The 23,532-nt window shown below is 40.3% G+C and overlaps 1 protein-coding gene across 3 annotated transcripts in view; it reads right to left on the bottom strand.

The window, feature by feature from the left end:
* CCDC33 (coiled-coil domain containing 33) overlaps positions 1–23,532 on the bottom strand; it is a 205,347-nt gene that overhangs the window by 142,290 nt on the left and 39,525 nt on the right. The window lies entirely within an intron of this gene.

Here is a 23,532-nt window from a genome sequence, read left to right on the forward strand (position 1 = left end):
TCATTCTGTTAAATTCCTGCCCATCCTTGAAAAAGCTAACAAAAATTCCACTTCTTCCAGGAAGCCTTCCTTGATTCCCTCTCAAAAGCAATGGCCTTGCTCCTCTGTTCTCATGCAATGAATGTGCCACATGTCTGGTGGCTCTTTGCATGGGTGTTTCATCCTCTCAGATTAAGCTTCATGTGGGAAGGACCATGTCTCATCCCAACGACTTAATGTGAGAGCCATCTAGCTCAGAACTAGATTCTCTAAATGATAAGCAAGAGAAGGAGATCCTTTTCTGCACATGGCCAGGGTGGGGATTTGTGTTGTATGCTTTTTTCAAGGGCTTTGATTCTTTTTTCCTTTTCCAAATGGAGGAAGGGGGAAAGAGAGAACATAAAATTTTGTTAATGAAATAAATTAATTAATTAAATAAAAAAGAAAAACCCTAGAGTAAGGCCTTCATAAATGTTTTTTAGAGTTGTCATCAGAGGCATGTTCTGAGTGAGCTGACTGGGAACGGTAACAGGAATGGACTTGACTCATGCTGTTTGGGATCAACCTTGAGACAGAGAGGGGAAAAGGAGAGGGCAAGGGAGTGACAGAGGGAAAATAGAGGGGAAGGGTAGAGAGAGAAGGGGAGAAGAAAAAAGAAGAGAAGAATGGAGAAAAGAAGAAGAGAAGAGAGGAGAGAGGAAGAAAAAAGGAAAGAACAGAAAAGAAACTAACCCACATTGACTATCCTTTGTGTTGTGAAAACCTAAGAGCACTAAAAATACCATGAGGATAAAGTCAATGGTACACGTCAAGCATCACAGAAACTGTCAATGAATGGTTAAGGAGAGATCAGGAGAGTTACCTCTCTCCAATAATATTCAACTCAAAAACTTAGCAATCAAATGACATTTACATAATGTTTAAAATGTACAAAGTACTTTAGCTACCTGATCTCATTTGAGCCTCAAAGCCACTGTAGGAAATGGGTACTACAAGGCATTATTATTATTCTTATTTAACAAATAAGGAAACTGAGGATCTGCGGAGTTAAGTGACTTACCCAGAGTCACACAATTACAAAGAGTAAAAATCAGGTCTGGAATACAGATCCTTCTTCCCCGCCTTCAAATGCAGCACCTTATCTACTATATCAAGGTGCCTCTTTATCAGATTATATTTTAAATAATCACAGGTAATTATCCATTCAGGCTCTCTCATAGAGGAATTTGTCAAAATTGCAATTTAATCTGTTTCTATTTTCTGTCTTTTACATATCTCAGTGCAAATGAAAGGGACACAGCACTTCTTTCTGTTTGTCTTTCTTATCTCCTCCAAACTTGTTGGTGTTTTTTCTTCTTTAAATATAATATAATAATAAGATGGTTCTTTACAGTTTGTAAAGATTCCAACACAAACTGAAAAGACAGTATATCTTTTTAGCACTGAGCAATTTGGTGACCAAGGTAACATGGCTTCATGGAAAGATCCTTAACTGGGGAATAAGAGACATCAATTCTAGTCTCGTTTGGGCAAATCATTTCATGATAGTTCACACACACAGCATCTTGCAAATGTTTTCCTTGAAGAAGGTCTTGTCCCCATTTTGTAGAGGGGAAAATTGAGGCTCGGAGATGTCAAAGTACTAGCCAAAGGCCACTTATCTGACAAATGTCAGAGTGAGGGCTGTACCAACAAGCTGTTTCCTTTAATGCCCTCCCATCTTTCTGGATCTCAGTTTCCTCATCTATGTGACTTTGAAGATTTATAACAGATTTAATGTTGTGAAATGATAATTCGGATTTCTTTCCACATTGACCATAAACATGACCTTGTTGATTCTCCATGTCAGAGAGCCCTGCAGAGAGTTAGAGCTTGTAGGAACCTTAGAGATTATCTAATCTTGGCATCCACTAAGTATTACTGACATTCAATAAGCAATTTTGCGCCCATCCATCCATTTATATAAACCTTCCCATTTTATAGTTGAGAAAACTGAGGTCCAGAAAGGGGAAATGACCTTTAAAGTGATGCAGAACTAGCAAGTCTCATAGTTGAAACTTGAATTCAAATCTTCTGATTCCCCCTCTGCACAAACTGGTGCTCTTTCTACTATGTCTTCTTTCCTTCCTTCCTTTCCTCCCTCCCTCATTTCTCCCCTCCCTCCCTCCCTTCCTTCCTTCCTTCCCTCCTTCTTTCCCTCCTTCCTTCCTTTCTTCTCTCCTTCCCTTCCTTCCTCCCTTTCTTCCTTCCTTCCTTCCTTCCTTCCTTCCTTCCTTCCTTCCTTCCTTCCTTCCTTCCTTCCTTTCTTCCCTTTTCTCTCTCCTCCTTCCTTTTTTTCCTCCCTTGTTCTCTTCTGCCTTCCTTCTTTCTTCCTACCTACCTACCTATTATCTATTCCTCTCCAAGCTCAGAGGTTCCTAATCTTTTTTGCACTCCTCTGGAAGTTTGGCGAGGTATATGAAACACTTCTCAGAATTATATTTTTAAATGTTTACAATAAAGCACATGAGATTGCAAAGGAAATTACAGAGTTATCCAAATATTTTTAAAAGCCTTTCACAGACCCCATGAACTGTGTCCCCAGAAGCCCAGGTTTCGAACGTCTGTCCTAACTGGATACTGGAGGGAATAAAATGAAATCATCATTACACAGTCCCTCTACCCTCTTCTTGCTTCCAATTATGTCAGTTCCTCCAGCTCTGCTCACTCGTCTTTCTGTCCATGTAGCAACTGGATTGGGCAGGATATGAGCTCGATGCCCAATGCATCATTGCTGTTATGATTTCATAACATAGCCTTGCGATCTGGAATAAGTACCCGCCAGAGACTGCACAGTTAAATAGCTCAATTGGAGACTTAATAAGCTTTTTGCCAACACAGTTATTATATTGACGCTTGGAATGGTAATGCGACATTAATTGCAACAATTCATGAGGTGAGCACCCCCAACACTGCTCCCTCACAGCCAGGAACAGAATGGAGACACAATGCCTGCTGCCTGAGCTCCCGTCACTAAGGGAAAGTGAGGCAATGAGTCCAGGAGACCCCTCCAAAAGCTAGAAAGGGGATGTCAATGAAAGCTCCTTGGAAGAGGAGTCAAAAAATCCAAGTTTGGATCCTGGCTTGTCACTGACTCTGGGTGCCCTTGCGAGAGTTACTTTACTTGGCTGGGTCCCCTTTCCTCATCTTTGAAAGGAGAGAAAATAATTCCTACTTAGCCAACCCTGCAAGAGTACTGTGACAGTCAGCTAAAATAACAGGAAAGAGAGGGCTTTAAAATAGTATAGGTCTGGCACTTTCCAGACAAGGGAGGCGATAGCTGGACTTGGCTGGATTGCTGGCATGATGAGGGGCTGCTTTTACATCTTAGCAGGGTCATACTCAGTGGTTGTAATGGTCTTCAATGAGGCTGAGAGTGATGGAGTAAGAAATGTAGACTCATGGATCATGGGAGCACAGGTTTAAAGCTGGAAGGACCTTTGAGACCATCTAGGCTAAATGCCTCATTTTACAGATGAGGAGACTGAGTCCAGGTGACTCCAGTGACAAGATGCTAAGTTGTCTGTCCCTTCTTGGGCATCACTTTACTTCTTTCCTCATCTATAAAATGGGGATAATATTTCTATGGTGTATCTGACCATGTCACTCACCTGCTCAATAAACTCCAATGGCTCCCCATTGCCTCCAGGACAACCTATAAACTGACTTTTATAAGCTTTTATAACTTCACATAATTCCAGCATTAATATATTATCCTCAGTTTGTACACTTTGATCCAGCCAAAGTGGACTCTTTTCTGGGCTTCCTATTTCTTCACACCAGCCATTCCCCATGCCTGGAATTCATTCCTCCTCATCTGCTACGTAGAATTCCTTTTTTCTTCCAGGTGCAGATCAAACTCTGTTTTCTTACACAAAGTCCTCTGGGATCCCTAAATATGCTAATACTTCCCCTCTGGGCTATTTAATATTTAATGACATAGTATTTATTTTGTATTTATTCTGGATATATTTGTAGATGTCCATATATATTTATATGTCTCCTGAGAGAAGATTTTGAGAGGGATAGCCTCATTTTTCTTTTTATTTCCAGTGCCTAGCACAATAACTGACACACAGGAGGCACCTAAATCCTTGTTGATTGACCGAATGTCCCAAAGACCAATACTTGATTCAGGTCAATGGATGTGAATATTGTTTCCTCAGTTTGAGAATTTTCTTAGAGCTGAGGGCTTCTCCCTCAATTTGTTGTTATTAATTAGTTGTGTACAATTCTTTATGATCCCATTTGGGGTTTTCTTGGCAAAGATACTGGATCCTTTCTTTAGCTCATTTTACAGATAAAGAAACTGAGGCAAATAGGGCTGCATGGCTGGTAAATATCTGAGGTCATATTTGAATTCAGAAAGCTGAATCTTCCAAGATTCTATCCATTGCCCACCATCTTGATGATCATTATCTCCTGAGTTTTGGATTGAACACTAAAACCATGATTGTTCTCTCTTCCCTTGGGAGTTGGAACCAAACCCTGGATATAATTGTCAGGGAAGGAACTTTTGTTTTTAGGCACTCTGACAATGTACTCTTGAAGTGCTTCTCTGTTCCTTCTTCTTAGAGCCTCTCTCTCCAGCATCCTTTGTTCTACAGCTGCTGAGATCTGCCCAGAGCCTCCATAAATCCTGCTTGCCTTCTATGAATGGGTCAAAGGGTTTAAAAGTGACATCAGAGACCTTCTAATTCAACCTGCTCATTTTCCATATAGGAAAATGAGAACTAGGGAATGCACCTGTCCAAGGCAATCCGAATAGCAGGCATGAGTCACACTTTAAAGTCAGTTCTTACAAATTCTGACCCACCGGGGCTTTCTCATGCTACTGTGCAGGTCTAACTTTGCCATCTTCTCTGCTTTCCTGCTGAAACATTACAAAGCAAAATAAAAACCCCTTTCCGCTCTTCTTTTAGGTCTGTCTTACTGAGAAGCATTTTTATCCTTTGTAAAGTTCTGGTTATTAATATTAGCTTAAGGCATCATCGGACACATTTGTATTTGTATCCCAGCTCTTAGCTTGGCACTTAATAAATGCTCCTGCATTCATTCATATCTCACAGGGGAATTTATATTTTAAAAGAAAAATGTTTATAAAGGGTAGCTAGATAGTACAGTGAATAAAGTGCTAGTCCTGAAGTCAAGAAAACTCCTCTTCCTGAATCTTGGATATTGACTAGCTATATGACCATGGGGGAGTCATTTAACCCTGGTTGCCTCAATTTCCTAATCTGTAAAATGGTCTAGGGAAGGAAATAGCAAACCACTCCAGTATCTCTGCCAAGAAAACCTCAAGTGTGGTCACAAAGAGTTGGACATGACTGAAGTGACTGAACAATAACCAATAAATAGCATTTCCTTCCCTCTAAAGTTCTTCATTTTGTATTTCTCCAAAAAAATGGCTAAGCCTGCAATTTGTGTGATATGATGGATAGGAAACTGGCTTTGGAGTAAAGGAGTATGGATTCATATCTCACCTCTGATGCTCACTCCCTGTGTGGCCTTTTTAAAATGACTTATCTCATTGGGCGTCAGCTTTTTTATCTTCAAAATGAAAGGATTGATCCAGATGCCTATGGAGCCCCTCTCTGAATCTATGATTCTATAAACACTAATGGGAATTTCAGAATGGGCGACATTTTGGGCATGGATTTGTCTTCTTGTAAATATCTCCTTGGCGTCACTAAAATCATAAAAGTTGGTGGTTACCTATTCTGTTTACATATAAAATCAGCTATGTTTGGGGCCATTTTGCTTAATTGAAAAAAAGCATAGGGTCACAGATTTAGAGTTAGATTGAGCTTAGAAAAGTAACATTATTTGCCCATGCTCACATAGATATTAAGTGTCAGAAACAAGATTTGAACCACTCTTCTTCACACCAAGAAAAGTACATCCCACAAGTAGTGGGTTTTTCTAAATCAGAAAACTTGAGACAATAAGTGATGTCCACATCTGCTAAGAAAGCTAGTGAAGACCTCAGTCAGATCACTATTTTGGAAAAGCTTCAGTTAATTCATTAACCTAATTAAAATTTTATTTCAGTTAATTCTGCACTCCTTGAGGTATCCAAGGTATCACTTTGCTGGCTATTCTGCACACATCTCCACACCTCAACCCAGTTCTGGAGTCATATGATCCAACAACTCTGTCATTGTTCCTGGATGGAGTGTGTTGGTATACTTCCCCATGTTCCCAGTAACTTGTACTTTTTTAGATTAAACTATTCCTCTCTGAATGACACAAATTTTGTGTGTGTGTTTATCTCTTGAGATTGTAAGCTTCCTGATGCCTGGGGTTATTATTGCTTTTATATTTGTATTCTCTGTACTCAGAACAATATTTATACAAATTAAGCAATATATGTCTATTCATTCATTATCTTATCTACAAAATGAGAGGATTGGATTAATTGATCTCTAAAAGTCCTTCCCATCTCTTAATCTTATGAGTTGGACAAAAGCCCCTGGCATGTTCACTAACCCCCATAGCACTGAAGTGATTAGGGCAAGACTTAAACTTTTTCCATTATTGCCCCATTTCATTCAAGAAATTTGTATACAACCCCAAGAATACAAGAGAGGTATACGAATCAAACATTTGCTGTAAATAAATCTCAATTTTGTGACGCCCACATTCAGTTTTGAGACCCCATATGAGTTGAGAACCACAGTTTAAGAAGCCCTGGACTAGGGGGCCATCCTTCTTTGGATTAAGGGGCCCAACGAGTACCTTGAAAGACGAATACAGAGAATCAAAAAATAGCATGGTAGCTTTAAGCAGGGGAGGGGGCTCTAGTCCCTGGAGGGGAGGAAAGAAGCTTTCAAGCAGGTGGAGAGAGGATGTAAGTTTAATGGTTTTTTCCTGGCAGAGCTAATTCCTCTGAGCCCTGAATGTGTTCCAGAAACTCGAGGGAAGCTAAGCCTTCTTCCTGCACTTTCTGACATGACAGGCAAACACAAACCTGCTGTGTCTTTCACAGGACAAGAGAAAGATGTGCACCAGTTTCCATTCCCTGACCGCAGTGCCAGGTCTTCCTAGCCACAAGGGCAATGTGCTCCATGAGTCTGTGTACAGCACTTGGTGAGCTGATCATCTCCGGAGTGACTTCTGCCTCTGGTCCTCAGGACCCACCTGCCTGGCCACAGGGAGGAGGGCCCCCAACAGCCATTTGGCTAGTGCAAGGATGAAAACTCTCTATGAGCATCCAGAACCAGTTAATCAGCGTTTATCAAGCAGCTACCCAGGGTCAAGGACTGTTCTAAGAGTTGGGAATATAGAGATAAAAATGGAAATGGGAGCCCTCAAGGGTTACATTCTGATAAGGGAAACAACACATACACATATAGGTATGGGAAACAAACACATACATGTGTGTATCATACATGACAGGTGATACATACAGATACATTATATTGAAAGAATATCTGACTCATCTCTAACATGGTACAGAACATAATCACATACTCTGTGAGCACAAGAACATATTACACATATATGTATCGCTAATAAAGACATATAATGCAATGGACATTTGATCAATGTCAGTGTTACTGTAATGTGTATGTAAAACTGTATTTAAGCACAAACTATTGCTTTTATTACTATTTGATAAAAGAACATGGAAACAATGACTGACTAGTAAGGGCAAATTTTCAGATAAGACACATATAATGCTTGAGAAGTATAATTGTGAGAAAACTCCTTGCATCAGTTTTCAGAACTGACTCGGTTACTGGTCAGTGTAACTTTAGTCATTAGTTAAAGGTCTCTAAGCCACAGCATACACACACATTATATATATATATATATATATATATATATATATATATATATATAATATATATATTAGATCTATATTATTTTCAATGTACAATATATCGCATCTCCACATATATATATGCATATTGTTGTGTATATTACATTCAATTTACTATGTGAAACATATTGTATACTATATAATGCATAAATATATTGCATAAATATACATAAATGTATTATATATAATTGCAAGCATTACTTTTTATTCACAACATATAATATTGTGCACATGTATGCATCATGCATGCACATATTACAACCTATATTTTATAGATAATACAGTATATATTATATTAAAAATATTTGCTTATATATATATGATAGATTTATTATATATCTTTTTTCAACCTATAATATAATAATATGCTCACATTTACATTGTACCTAAATGAATTAATATTACTACATTCAACATATTTTATATATATAGGGAATAGCTAGGGGAGTGCACAGATTTTTGGGCCTGGAGTCAGGAAGGCTCATCTTTATGAGTTCAAATCCAGTGTCAGAGAGTTACTAGCTGTGTGGCTCTGGACAAGTCACTTAACCCTGTGTGCCTCAATTTCCTCAACTGTAACATGAGCTGAAGGAGGAAATGGCCCACACTCCAGCATCTTTGCCAAGAAAACCCTAAATGGGGTCATGAAGAGTCAGAGATGAGCAACAGCATATTACCTATAATAAAAAATATATTATATATACACACATATATTTTATATGTGTGCATATGATATTCAATATATAATAAATATGTACAGATGCAATATATACATGTATCCATTATATGTGTGTATGTGACATTTAATATACTCTGTATAATCCATCTCTCTCTCTTTCAAAATAAATATAAGGTACCCTTGAAAAGGAGGGGTCTGGCAGGAATGGGGAAGAGGGCAATGCATATAATGCTCCTACAGAAAATGATACTTGCTCTATTCTTACAAGAAACTAGGGAGCTCAGAAGGTGGTGAGGGAGGGGAGGAGAAAGGAGGAATTCTGCACATGGGACCAGTTAGTGCAGGGGCAGGGAACAGGAGATGGAGGCGTCGGCAGCAGAGCATATGGAAGGGGTCCAGGTTGTGAAGAGCTAGAAATGTCAAATGGAGGAGTTTCCATTGAACTTAAATGTAGTAAGAGCAAATTGACAGGCAAGGCTTTACTTTAGTGTGATGCAGCTGAATAGGGACTTTATTTGAAGTCCAGAAAGCTGTGTCCAAATCCCAGTGGGTTTTATTGTTTGTTTTTTGCTGTTTGTGTGACTTTGGGCATGTCCCCTATTCTTGCCCAGCCTGTTTTCATGCCTATAAAGAAGGGGGTTGGAATTCTGTGTCCTCTGAAGTCCCTGAAAATGTTGGGTCTATGATCTCATGATGCTTACAGGGCCAAATCAATGTCCCTAATTTGCTATTGTGACTCAGGGACAGGATATGATGTAGTTTTGTATAGTGGGAAAAACCTTAGATTTGGAGGTGTAAATTTGGGAGCCAATCCTGGCTCCCTCTTCCTGTGTGACACAGGGGGTTGCACTCAAAAACTCCTAAAGTCCCTCTCAGCCCCGGCTGTAGGACCCAATATCTAAGCTGAGCTTCACGGGGCAGGCATGAGAAGGAAAGAGGGAGACTCTGATGAAACAAGGGGGCAGCTCACAGTCTTCGCCTCTGAGTTTCCCCATCCAGGACCATGATGTAACTCGTAGAGTGAGATGCAGGATGAAGGATCCCAGACGTAGAATGGAGCCAACTGGCCATCAAGTCTCTTGACTCATAATTTACAAGACCATCTTAGTCCGGGAGCTATGGAAAAAACTTCTCATCCCTGGGGAAGCACATTTTTGTGGGTTTGAAAAACATGTGATCACAGCAATGACCCCACGTGTTTCCAGTCTGGGCCTCTGGATCCCATGGCTTTTCCCCAGGCATGAAAGCCTCGTGATGCAGCACAAGGGTACCTAGGAAGAAGAGTGGCCAGTAGAGCTCAGATGACTCACTTCTTAATGTTGTATATAGACTTGTAGTGGAAGGCTTTTGAAGTCCCTTATAGCCTGGACACTCAAGGAGCTGGGGAGGGGGACAATACAGCACTGGCTCTCGGGGCAGGGAACCTAAGTTCAAATCTCATCTCTGATGCTTCCTGGGCATTCTGGCAGAGTTGGCAAACAAGGATTTAACATCTGTTCTACAGGATGAGAGACAGACCTAAGTCAATTATTAACTAATTTGTACACCAAAGGTTCTAGGTTTCTCTCGCCAAGTAGCCAGCTTCCTCTGTGGGTCTAAATTAAGCACCCATACTTTCACTATCTGTAAAAATGGAGAATGGATTATAGATCCTCTGAGGCTATAGTTTAGTGACTTTATGACCTAGTACCAAAAGACTAGGGTTGATTCCAGATTCCTGTGATTTAAGCAACATGCCAGAATTTCAGTTTCAATTGTAAAATCAACATTGCTAATATTTGTACTATCTAGCTCAAAAGATTGTAGTAGAGGAAGGTGCTGAGAGGGAACACCTCATATTTCTCCTGAGCAGAAGTCTATATCCCCTTCCCAATCTGTTTCTTCCTAATGATTTCCTTCTTTATTCGTGGACTACATTTGTCAGTTCCTTGATGACTCTAGGAAACATCTAGAAATTAATTGCAATCCGGTAACCCCTATTTTCCTTTGGCATTCATGAGCCAGGATGGGATTAGGTGAAGTTGCTCGTGGGTCTTGAGTGCCCTACCTGGGAAATCCACCTTCAGTGTCCTGCTAAATTGTCATCAGAAATTGTCATCAAAGATCAGGAGTTCAAATACTGATTTGATCATTTACTTCCTGTGTTATATTAGGAGAGTCCTTAACTTCTCTAGTTAAGAGACTAGAGACTACATGTTTTCATAACCTTAACTAGAAGACTTTAGAGATCCCTCTCACTTCTACATCTCTGATCCAAACATCCTTATGACCTCCCTAAGCTTAATGTAGGTACCTCAATGTGTCCCTTGTCTGAAGGGTCCAGATGTCAGCTCAGAATTGGAAAGCATCTAAAAATAATTCCCACCATCCCACTAATAAACTTACTCCTCTTAGGAATATTTAGATTCTCTTGGGAATTTGGAAGCCTACAAATTCTTTAAGACTTAGAAGAATGAGCCTCTAATGGTGGAGTTTCAGATGATACACGAGAAATTGAAGATTTAAGTTGCCTAATATAATTTCAAAGGCATTCTGGGGCTATAAATGCTCCAGTTGGATTAGAAAGACACAATATAGATACACAAATGGCTATCATTTATCTAGCACATTACAGTACAAATCTCTTCTCCCACAATAATCCAATGTGGAAAGAACTTTATTTTACAGGTAAAGTTAATTGAATGGCCTCAGAGCCACCAAGTCCAGGAGGTGAGATTTGAACCTGAGAAAATCTGACTCCAGGTCCAGAGCTCGTATACCAAGGTATCTGTCCAATAGGAAACAATTTGATGAGAGAACATTATGAATCAGGATCTAACAGTATTTTGATGATGTTTGATGGATAGAGGGTCATCTCTGAAGTCAAGACCATCTGGAACTCTGAATCACTCAATATTCACAGGAAACTATCCAGAGTATGACAGGAAGCCAAATTCTAGTTGTTGATCTACATTGGTGAATTTTCGTAACATGTTGAAATCACTGACATTCAAGGGGAAAAAATATTTTATCAATAGCTAGACTCTGGAGATCAGACTCTCTCTGTAAAAGGCCAGAGAAGGAAAGAAGGAAACAATCTTTTATTAAACACCTACTGTGTGCCAGATGCTTTGCAAACATTCTCTCATTGATCCTAACAAGGACCCAGAGACATAGGCACTATTATCATTCCCATTTTACAATTGAAGACTGAGGTAGAGATTAAGTGATTTGTTCCAGATCACATGGCTAGTAAGTGTCTGAGGCTGGATCTTGACTCGTTTTTCCTGGTTCCAAGCCCAGAGCTCTAGTTACTGTTCTGCCTAGCTACCTAAAAGAGGGAGAGTTCACAGGGTTGCAGAATCATGGATTTTGAGTTAGAAGGAACTTTAGAGACCATTGAGATCGGAGTTCTAGTCATTACCCCATCTGGTTTTACCTGAAGGAACTCAGAGAGCAGAGGTTTCCTGGAGGAGGTGGACTCCAATTGGATCTGAACAAATTGGTGAGATTTGGCTGAAGGGAGAGAAGAGGGTAATCTGAGGATGTGGAGGCAGGGTAGAGAGGGGATCCTTAACTTTTTTCTTCTTTTCTTTCCTCCTCAGAGCTTGGCACTGGCTTGGATGGGAGACAGGGGCTCAGTTCAGAATGTGTTAAATAAAGGAGCATATAAATGAATGTGTGAAGGGGGACAGTTATGGCAGCTATGCTGGACAAAAATAACCCTTACACTCCAAGCATCTGCCTACTGAATCTCTGGGAGCTGAAGAGAGAGGAGGGGAGGGGAGAAGATGGGAGAAGAGGAGAATGGTGGGGATGAGGGGAGAGGGAAGGAGAGACAATAAGAAGGGAAGAGGGGAAGAGAGGGAAAGAGAAGAGAGAAAGAGAAGAGGAGTGCATCAGTGGGGAAGAAAGGAGAAAAGGAGAAAAATCAGAAAAAGAAAGAAGAAAGGAAGAGAAAAGAATGTGTGAAAGGAGGAAGAAAGACTGTCACTAGTTGGTCCATACCTTGCCTGCCTAGAGAACACATCCCATATAACTGTATAGGAGGTTTCCTATAAAATGACTTCATCCCCTCACTTGAACAACTCTGAGGAAAACAAGGTCAGGGCTGAAACCGAGCTCTCCAGTAGAGACCTGGGTAGGTGGGACTAAATATTAGCACGATGTCTGCATCCTTCTGGCAAGGCTGGAGCCTCCAAACCTCTGATAATGAGCTCCATGGGGAATTCTAGGCAAGACGTGCTGCTAATGCTGATGGAGAATGGGCAGCAATGGGGAGTTGACAAGGCCCCCAGCCTCCACGATCCACCAGAGGTCCACCCCAATGCCAGAGTCTCAGAAATCTGTACATCAGCTCTCAATAATCAGGGATGAAAACACCAGGACTCCTGCCCCTTAAAATGGAGAAGAATTTGGCAGAGTGTTGGAGTGAATAAACCTGAGTCCAGAAACCTTAGGTTCAAATATTGCTTCATATGTTTTCTTGCTGGGACATCATGGGCAAGTTGCTTAACCTCTCAAGTCTCAGTTTCCTTATCTGTAAAATGGAAGAAAAAATAGTCCCATGGAGCTTTGATGAAAGTACTTTTTTAAATCTCAGGAACAGTGGAAATATGATTTATTCTTCTCTCTCTAGCCCTGCCTTCCTGTTACCCTATTACCCAATAATAAACAACCCTAAAGCAAGACCATTCCCTCCTCAAAGGGGCTAGGAAGATAATCATCTGTTATATCCTTTGAGCTCTTGGGAGGAAATCACTTGAAACAAGAAAAGAGCTGTTATTTCAGTGCTGCCAAGGGTTGTTATCATTTCATTTCTCAGCCAGAACTTGCGGGGTTTCATTCATTAATTAGACTCATAATGAACAAGCACTAATACCCCTTGGGTAAACAAAGCTACAGGTGTACCTGGAATTAAGGGACAAGTGCTCAGGGATAGGACTGGGTAAAATCAACCCCCTCTCCCCACAGATGCTGATTAACTCCTCAGTGATGTACTCTGTCCATTCTGGTTGGACTTTTCATAGCTTTTCATAGCACTTCACAAATATTAACTTATTTTATTCTCCCAATTGTCTGAGGAGGTATTATTATTATTTCCAATTTATAAATGAAGAAACTGAGGCAGACATGTTAAATGACTTGCTTGAGGCAGCTAGATTGCACAGTGGCTAGAGTTCTGAGCCTAGAATCAGGAAGAGTTGAGTTCAAATCTGGATCCAGACACTTAACTAGCTATATGACCCTGGACAAGTCATTTAAATTTTGCCTCAGTTTTCTCTTCTATAAAATGAGAATAGTAATAGCACTATTACTGCCAAAGTTAGTGAGGACCAAATGGCATAACTAGTAAGTTCTTAGCACAGTGACTAGCACATAGTAGGCATTATAGACATTAGCTGCTATTACTATTACTGCTACTACTACCATCATCACCATTACTACTACTACTAGCACTACTACTACTATTAGCACTATTACTACTACTACTACTACTACTACTACTACTATTACTATTACTACTACTACTACTACCACCACCATCACCACCATTACTACTACTAGCACTATTACTACTACTACTACTACTACTACTACTACTACCACCACCACTACTCCTACTCCTACTCCTACTAGCACTACTACTACTACTACTACTATTACTATAGCACTACTAGTAGTAGTAGTAGCACTACTACAACTACTACTAGCACTCTTACTACTACTACTATTACTACTACTACTACCACCACCACCACCACTACTACTACTACTACTAGTACTATTACTACTACTACTACCACCACTGTTACTACTCCTACTATTACTAGCCCTACTAGTACTACTACTATCACTACTAGCACTACACTACTACTACTAGCACTATTACTACTACTACTATTACCATTACTACTACTACTACCACCACCACTACCTATGGGATTCTGTAGGTAACTCTTTTGTAAAGTGACGAATCATTTTGTATGATTTGGAAGTATTTCTCCAAAGTTACTAACCTGTACATATCATTTGACCCAGCAATAGTGCTAATAGGTCTATATCTCAAAAATGTCAAAGAAGGAGAAAAAGGGAAAAGACTCATATGTACAAATATGTTTATTGAAGCTTTAAGGGGTAACTCTTACAATTTCATTAATTCATCTCATGATAGATTTTTTGGAGCTGAAAGGAGCATTAAAAAGAATTTAACATACCTCTGTCATTTTACAGAGACTCAGGAGGCAACTATGGCTTGCTCAAGGTCACACAGGACATCCTAGATGTCACCAGGTTGCTCCTTTTATATTCATCTGTAAAATGGGGCTCCTTGCACTCAATACATTTTTTGGGTGTTTTGAGCAAAAAACTCATCCCAGAGTATATTCACTAAAGAAATGGGAGTGAATGCCTTCAAATTGCTCTTGGTGTAGGCTCATGAGCAGAGTAGAGGACTTCAAGTGCAGAAAGACCCCAAGCTTCTAGGGCTGGTTTCTGGTACATACAAAGAGCATGGGATTTGTGACACTTCTTGGTTGTGTGACCTGGAGCAAATCGCATCTCATTTTTGTTCTCTAATCGCTAAAATGGAGAGAATAACACAAGCTTACCCACCTCTCAGAGGGATTGTGAGGCAAGCACCTTTAGTGTCTTAAACTGCTATAGAAACATGAGTTATTTGTAGTATTATTATTTCCAAAGGTTGCACTGGCTTTGGACTCAGAGGGCTTGGGTACAGATTCTACCCTTTAATACTTTTTATCTGACGGTGGTGAGCTGGACTTCAAGGGAGGAAGACCTGAATTCAAATTCAGATTCAGACACTGGCTGTGTCTTACTTAACACATAAAATGTATGGGGTATGGGGGGGTAATGATAGTTCCTGCTCCCCAGAGCTGTCAGAATCAGAGGTGGTATTTGCAAAGGCCTTTGTAAATCTTAAAGTACTGTGCAAACACTTGCTGTAATATGGGGATAATAATACCTGCAGCTTGGGGTTGCTGTGAGGGTCAAGTGAAGTAATAATTGTACACTTAGTGCACTAAGTGCACTTAGTACAATCCCTAGTAGATAGTAGGTACCAAGTGTTTCTATAGCTATTTGTAGTGCAAGGATCATTCTTTTCATTTTCCAGACCCAAAGAAGTGAGTCTTTTTCTTCCTTCCTTCTCTCCTTCCTTCCCTCCTTCCTTCTTTCCCTCCTTTCTTCCTTCCTTCCTTCCCTCCTTCCCTCAATTGGGGTTAAGTGACTTGCCCAGGGTCACACAGCTGGGAAATGTTAAGTGTCTGAGATCAAATTTGAACTCGGGTCCTCCCGACTTTAGGGATTTTGCTCTATCCACTGCACCACCTAACTGCCAAAGTGAGCCATTTTCAATGGTCACACAGATTGGATCAGAGTTCAGATTTTAATCCCCATCCTTTCACTCCGAAGCCTAGTATTCTTTTCAGGGCCCATTCCAGTCCTCAGCCTAGAGTGCCTTCCCCCCCTAGCACTTCCCTCACAATGACCCGGTGAGGTAGGAAAAGACATATGGAATATAATAAAGAGCCCTGAGCTGAATTTTGGGACATCTGGGTTTGAATCTGTGCACTGCCATTAAGTAGCTGTTTGACCTTGGGATGGCCACTAATGGGTCTCAATTTTTTCATTTCTAAAATAGGTCTTAATAATACCTGTAATATTTGTCTCACAGCTAGATGGTGCAATGGATAGAGTACTTTAACTTCCTGAGTTCAAATCTGGCCTCTGACACGACCCTGAGCAAGTCACTTAACCCTACTTGTCTCAATTTCCTCCTCTATAAAATGAGCAGGAGAAGGAAATATCAAAGCTCTCTAGTATCTTTGCTGAGAAAACCCCACACGGGGTTACAAAGAGTCATATACAATTGAAACGAGTGAAAAACACCACCTCTCTCTAAGGATCGTTGTGAGGCTCCAATGAAAAAGTAGGTTTTCCAAACTCTAAAGCATTGTAGAGGGTTTCCCCAAAGCCTTATAAGCTTAAAACATCACTACAACTTTGGGGATATGCTATATGATGTCAGATATCGTGTCAACAGAAAGCAAGATTTGAAGCCTCCAAGGGAGTTGGGAAGGTTTTCAGGGTGGGATGAGAGAGACAGAGAGCTTGAATTATGAGGAACAACCTTATTGAGTATGGAAGGCTCACTCCCAGAGACTTGGCCACAAGGGCTGGATTTTTTTCAGCCACAGTCGCTCATGAAAATGGTCCCCCTAAGACTTGGGGTTGCAATCAATGTTAGTAGATGGAATGATAACTCCAGTGTGAAATATTGGGGGATGTGTCAACTGTCCCTTCCTGCTCTCTTCACCTGCATATTGGAGAAGCAGACTGTTTCTGACTTCTAAGCTGTTGATAAAGATGGGGAGCAGAATGAGAACAGGAAGACATTTGAGGTGATTCCAGCAAGGAAAGCTGGAATGATTTTTGATTTCAGGCTTACCATAGTGAGGGGATGTGAAAACAGCCATTGCTTTAGGGACTGGGTGAAAGAGCAGATGTAGCAGGAATGTAGACAGTATCTTTAAATCAGAAGGTCACAAAAATGTTTTAGTCTTAGAGCTAGATGGGACCCCGAGACCAACAAGAACACTTTCTATAATGTACCTGACTGGGGTCATCTAGCATTTAAAAAATAATAGCTTTGTGTTTTCAAAATACATGCAAAGAGAGTTTCCAACATTTACCTTGCAAAATCTTGTATTCCAATTTTTTTCTCCCTCCCTTCCCTTTTTTCCCTCCCTTCATCAAGTCTTTTAAGACTGGAAAGTGATGGAGAACTCACTACCTCATGAGATAGCCCATTCCATTTTTGAATAGAACCATAGATTTAGAACTGGATTTAGAGGAACCTTCGTGATTTTCTAGTATCCCACCTTTCTTTACTGATGAGGAAACTGAGACTCAGTGAGATCACAGAATCACTGATAAGAAGAAATTTTGAGGTTTTCTGGTCTAAATCTTCCAGTTTTACAGATGAAGAAACTGAGGCTTAAGAGAAAATGAAGTTGCTTGAGGTCATAAAAATAGAAAGCAATAAATCAGGGTTTGAACCATGGTCTTTTTAAAATTTTTTATTACAATCCAACACTGACTCAACGAAACAGAAAATTTTTCATTATTTTAATCCTAAAGTTTAGCCCACTGTTTCATTCTGGGGATAAACAGAATGCGTTTAATCTGTCGTCCAGGTGACAGCCTTTCAAATACTTGAAGCCATCTGTTGTGTCTTCCTGAGTCCTCTCCCTGGCTAAACCTCCTCAGTTTCTTCAACAAGTCTTAGACAACATGGGCTACAGACAACATGGGCTACAGCCTTTTGCCAATCTGGCTTCTCTGACTACCATCGGAGGAAAGATGGCAACTGTTGATGTTAAACTTTCCCTATTTTATGTTTTTTCTTCTGGCTTTTCTTTCCCTCTGTTCAGGCTGTGTTTACTGCCTTCCGCTGGCCTCCAAAGCATTTTTCTAAGTTCTCACCAAATAAAAATTCAATGGAATCAAGAGAAAAGGAGACCAATGTTAATTGACTTCAGGCCTCTATGGATGGCTGGACCAAAGAGCAGGCAGTTCTGGCTTGGAGTGAACGTAACAGCTACCCAAGCTGGGGACCCTGGGGATGCGATGGGATGTTTGCCTAGTCAAATTGACTGCTTGTTCTCCCCTACCTCCTCTTCCTATTCTTCCCCCTCATGTCCAGGAGGCCCGGAGCCAACGAGACAGAGAGGGAAAGAATTCCAGATGGTCTGGATTGGGCTGGCTTCTCTGGAGAGCCATCTGGTTCTTTTCTGAGAATCCAGGAATGCAGACCTCATTGTCTCCCAGTGCATCTGGGAAGAGGGTGGGTGTTTCTTTCAAGAAAGGAAATCACAGATTCATAAACTGTTTGAGCTGGAGGCAAGCTTGAAACACTGGTCATGCTTTAGGATGTTAGAGCTGGAACAATGCCTTAGAACAAAGAGTATTAGGGCAGAGAAGAGCCTTTGTGAATATTTCAGGGCATTTCTTCATTTTGCAAATGAGGAAACTGAGACCCAAAGAGGGAATGTGGTTTGACTGGGGCCTAATCCAATATTCTACATCCTTTATTGATCAGATTGTTCTTCAGCATCATTTTGGGATGTGGTAATATGATGAATTGAATGATTCTAGTAGAAGGAAATGGAGATTTTTTAGTTGGAGAGACTTTCAACTCCAACTCTAAGTAAATTGTGATGCTATATATATCCTATTTCCAACCTCACTCTTAAATATCAATCACTTATGACTGTCATCCATTTGTGACATGATTGAGATCATTGATGATGTCTGCTGCAATTCTACATGGGATAATACACAATCTCAGCTCTAGAGCTTGGAGGGGCCTCTGAGGACTCTAGGCCAGCCATCCTCATTTTATAGAAGGAGAAATTAAGATCCAGTTAGAGTAAATGACTTAAGTTCCCCGAGATAACAAAAATATCAAGAGGAAGATTTGAACCTAGGTTCTCTGGCTCCAGAGCCAATGTTCTTTCCACTGTGCCATTCCAAGAGCCTCTGTTCAGTGACCACATTCAGTGCTATGTACCTCAAAATGAGTCTTCCTGCAAGAGCAGAAAAGGGGCTTGGAACCACATCTCTAACAATAGAGATGAATTATATTGAAGCAGTCATACTCTTTCCATCATTCCCCCTTTAACAATAATGATAGCTGATATTTATGTTGTTTTAAGGTTTACAAAGCAATAATGTTACCTAATCACCACAATGATCCTGAAAGTCTATTTTATTATTATTATTATTATTATTATTATTATTATTATTATTTGCCCTTTGTAGAAGAGGAAACAGAGTAAGAGAGATTAAGTGATTTTTCTGAGGTCACATAGGTAGTCTGAGATTGGTCAACAAACATTTCTCAATGTTTAATTAATTAGATTGTATGGTATATAGAGCATCAGACTTGAGTCAGGAAGACCTGAATTCAAATCTGGCCTCAGATACTTATTATCTATGTAACCCTTGGAAAGTCACTTAACTGTGTCTGCATCCGTTTCCTCATTTGTAAGAAAAAAATGGCAAACTGCCTTGATATCTTTGCCAAGAACACTGCCTTGATACTTTTGTCAGGAAAACCCCAAAAGGAGTCACAAAATCAGATAGAAGCACTAACAACTAATGGGAAAAATTGTGGCAGGAAACCAACTAATAAGCTGTTGTAATAGTCTAAGAGTTAGATGATAAGGGCCTGTACTAGGTGGTGGTATTATCAGAAGAAAGAAGAAAGCATATACAAAAGATATTGGAAACTGGCAATTTAATATGGGGGAAGGAGAGAGTGAAGAAGGTTGTTAGTCTGCATGACTGGAACAATGGTGGTAACCTCAACAAGAATGGGGAAGTTAAGAAAGGGAAAGGATTTTGGGGGGAAAGACAGAGTTCACTTTTCATATGTTGAGTTTAATTTGCTTGTGAGACATCCAGTTTGAGATGTCCAATAGGAAGTTGGAGATGTGGTACCCGAGATCAGACCTAGCTAGGTAAGTTGACTTGACTCATTAGTACGGAGATTACAATTGAATCTATGACATTGGATAAGATCACCAAGTGAAGAAGAAAAAGCCCAGAATAGAGGCTCGTTGGATACTTATAGTTAATATGGGTATTATCAAGGAGAAGAGGGTGATAAAAAGGATCAAAGATTGCAGTCACATCAAAAAGGATGAAGAGTGATTAAAAAGTTGTTGATTTAGCAAGTAAGAAATCATAAATAGCTTTGGAGAGAGTAGTTTCCATTGAAAGATGGAGTTGGAACTTGGATTATAGAGAGTTATGGTAGAGAAATAATTGTAGATGGCTTTCTCAAGGAGTTTGACTACAAAAGGGAAGAGAGATGGCAAGATAACTAAGTAGGGATGGATGGATAAAACAAAGCTTTTTTGAGGATGGAAGAGATGTGATAGATAGCAGGGAAGCAGCCAGTAGACAAGGAGATAGAAGAAAAGTGAAAGAATTTGAGGGGGAGAGAAGGGGTTGGAAGAGGATCACTTGTGCAAGTAGAGGGGTTTGCCTCAGTGTGGAGAAGGACTACCTATTATGTAAAACAGAAGTGAAAGGGATAGTGACAAAAGGCATTGAGATGAAGGAAAGAATTTTCAGTATGGAAAAAAGAGTTAGGGGTAAGTTTGTGAGTGAGTTAGGGCTCATGCAATGGCTACACATAAGGTTTAGTCTATTGTCAGGACTCGGTATATGGTCTGGGGAATGGGCCAGGTTATGACCAGGGACAGGATCCGTTCTATTGACAGAACAGGGGTTCAATCTGTTGCCAAGGAGCATGATTTTTCTTTGTGTGATAACTGTCCCAGATGGGGTTCAATCTACTTTCCTGCAGTTTCCAGTATCCTGTTCCCTAGCCCAGTGCCCAGTCTGCTAGCTGATCTGGTGATCAATCATTAAGTCCCCAACAGCAGATCTGTGAACAAAAAGAGTGGCCAAGTAGCCCTTACCATTGGCTAGAAGTCAAAACACTGTAGGCTAATCTCTTTGCCTCTGGACTCTGCCCTGCTGGCTACCATCATTCCCAACCAGTTGCCTCCATCTTCCTGTTCTGCCCCTTGCTGAGCTTTTATTGACATATTTATTCATGTCAAGTCTTGGAGGAGGATAGATACTGGGATGCTAATCCTTGATCCATTGTGCCAGGCAGTAACAAGTTGGGTGGCAGCTTTAGATCATGGGCAGCGGCCCAGAAAGAAAACAGTCCAGAGTCCTCTTTGAGGTGGCTAGAAACTGGAAACTGAGTGGATGCCCATCAATTGGAGAATGGCTGAATAAATTGTGGTATATGAATATTATGGAATATTATTGTTCTGTAAGAAATGACCAGCAGGATGATTTCAGAAAGGCCTGGATAGACTTACAGGAACTGATGCTGAGTGAAATGAGCAGGACCAGGAGATCATTATACACTTCAACAACAATACTATATGATGATCAATTCTGATGGACGTGGCCCTCTTCAACAATGACATGAACCAAATCAGTTCCATTTGTTCAATAATGAAGAGAACGAGCTACATCCAGCGAAAGAACTCTGGGAAATGAGTATGAACCACTACATAGAATTCCCAATCCCTATATTTTTCTCTGCCTGCATTTTTGATTTCCTTCACAGAATAATTGTACATTATTTCAAAGTCTGATTCTTTATTTTTGCAGCAAAATAACTATATGGATATGAATATATATTGCATTTTACATTTACCTTAACATATCTAATATGTATTGGTCTACCAGACATCTTGGGGAGGGGGTGGGGAGAAGGAGGGTAAAAGTTGGAACAGAAAAAGGGTCAATGCTGAAAAATCACCCATGCATATATCTTGTAAATAAAAACCTGTAATAAAATAAAAAAAGAAAATAAGTCAAAATTTTCAACTTGCCGCCTGACTAAGGGCAACTACAGTCATAGTTTAGATACTGCATGGCCCTGAAGGAATATTTTTACCAGGGGCAAAAGCATTTAGTCATACATTAAATGGTCTGATGAGATTATGGTGGCAATGGAAGGGGGCTGGGCAATGACTGGCAAAGAACTTGTCTCCAGAAATAGACCCTGCCCTCCAAAGAATCTGTTTGGGAAAGACTCTAAAAGGAGTTAACCAACAAATAAACATTTATTAAGATATATTATGTACTAGGCATAAGATGCAAAGGCTAAATGAGTCCTGGTCTTCAGGCTACTTACATACTAACTGAAGACAACACGCACACACATAGCTAGCTATACAGAAAACACATAAAGGATAACCTTAGGGAGAAGGCAGATAAAAGAAGCTTATGGGGGAAGGGGTCTAGGAAAGATCTCATGAAGAGAGTGATATTGGAGTTGAATCTTGAAGGATTGATTCAGAGGCAGGGAAAAGAAAGGGAAATTTTCTATTTTAAGGAAGGGGCAGCTAATGAAAATCACCTTTTTAAAACTGACTCTGTAAAATGAGGAGCTTAGACCAAATGCTTTCTCAGGTTCCCCTTTACTCCTCAATTCTATGATCTTATGTGTTCAATAAATCAGAAGGCAAGCACATGTGACTACCTCAAGATTTTTTATTCCAACAGATAACTAATGCCCTTCTGCAACAAGGTCTACGGTCTTACCATGAGCTATAAAAATAAAAGAATATTGCTGAATCTGTATTCCCTGCAGGGACTATATAAGATCCTTCCCTGCCATTCTTGGGAAGTTTATTTTGGAAGCCCCGTAGAGATAGCTGTGATCAGCATCCCTTCCTGGTCTCTAGTGGGGCATCTAACTAATCCAATAAAGTTTCTTACTTACTCTACTCTCAAAACTTGAACACTTTTGTTTTATTGCTGAGGAAAAGCTTGCCCAAGCCCTAGCAAGGTTTGCTCTCACCATCTGACTCCCTTGCTCCTTATCCCATACATGTTGGTGAGCAGAGCTGGGAGAAATCACAAAACTCTGCCCATGGGGCCCACCACAAGTTTACGTTGTCTAACTTCAACTGAGCTCTCACTGCCGCAAGGCAATCATTCCCTCAACACCCCCCACCATAGATTTTTTTTCTCCTACTCTCCACAGTGGCTGCCCAAACCTCACTTCTCTTCAAACCTTTTACACAGTTGTGGTGCCCATGAGAATGCAAATTTCTTGAGGACAGGGAAAGTTTTTACTTTTCTATGCATTCCCATTAATTAGCACCATGTTTGGCCTATAGTAGGTACTTAATAAATACTTGTTGGATGGCTACTAGTGACCTGAAAGCAAGCCCAAATTACCTTTGCTTACTTACAGAAGAGTTTGTACATCAGACTCAGGAATTCACTGGACTTCTTGACTCCCAGTTGATGCCATTTTCTCCAAACTGCCTTATGTTGTATTAATTCTGTGCAAGTTCACATATACACACTGTGTTGTGCCCCTCCTCCTTTAGCATATAAAACTTAAGGGCAGAGGCTGTTTTGATTTGGTTTATGTATTTCCAGAGCTTAACAAAATGCT

The sequence above is a fragment of the Sarcophilus harrisii genome, chromosome 2 (assembly GCF_902635505.1).
Source record: "Sarcophilus harrisii chromosome 2, mSarHar1.11, whole genome shotgun sequence".
Classification (NCBI taxonomy): domain Eukaryota; kingdom Metazoa; phylum Chordata; class Mammalia; order Dasyuromorphia; family Dasyuridae; genus Sarcophilus; species Sarcophilus harrisii.